The following is a 335-nucleotide window of genomic DNA, read 5'->3' on the forward strand; positions in this document are numbered from 1 at the left end:
TGTAAAGATTTGCTAGATGTGTATATATATATATATATATATATATATATATGTACATGAAGGGAAGGGGGGGTCGATACTATTATTTAGATGCATTGATATAAATGTCCGTCCTATGCCTCTATCGTGTACAGGTTTGTTGTGTGTCCTGAGGTGAGGCCCCGCCCCCTCCACATGCAGTTTTGTTGCTGGATGGTGCAATCTCATTTCAGCCTTGCATTGCTACAGAGCGATCACGCGCCGAGCACGTGGACAGTCCGCCTATCACAAGTCCCGGCTGCGCTGTTTGTCCAACCACCGTTCGGGATCAAAAAGCACCATGTGAAAGTGACCAA

The sequence above is a fragment of the Hyla sarda genome, chromosome 1, assembly GCF_029499605.1.
Source record: "Hyla sarda isolate aHylSar1 chromosome 1, aHylSar1.hap1, whole genome shotgun sequence".
Taxonomy (NCBI): Eukaryota; Metazoa; Chordata; class Amphibia; order Anura; family Hylidae; genus Hyla; species Hyla sarda.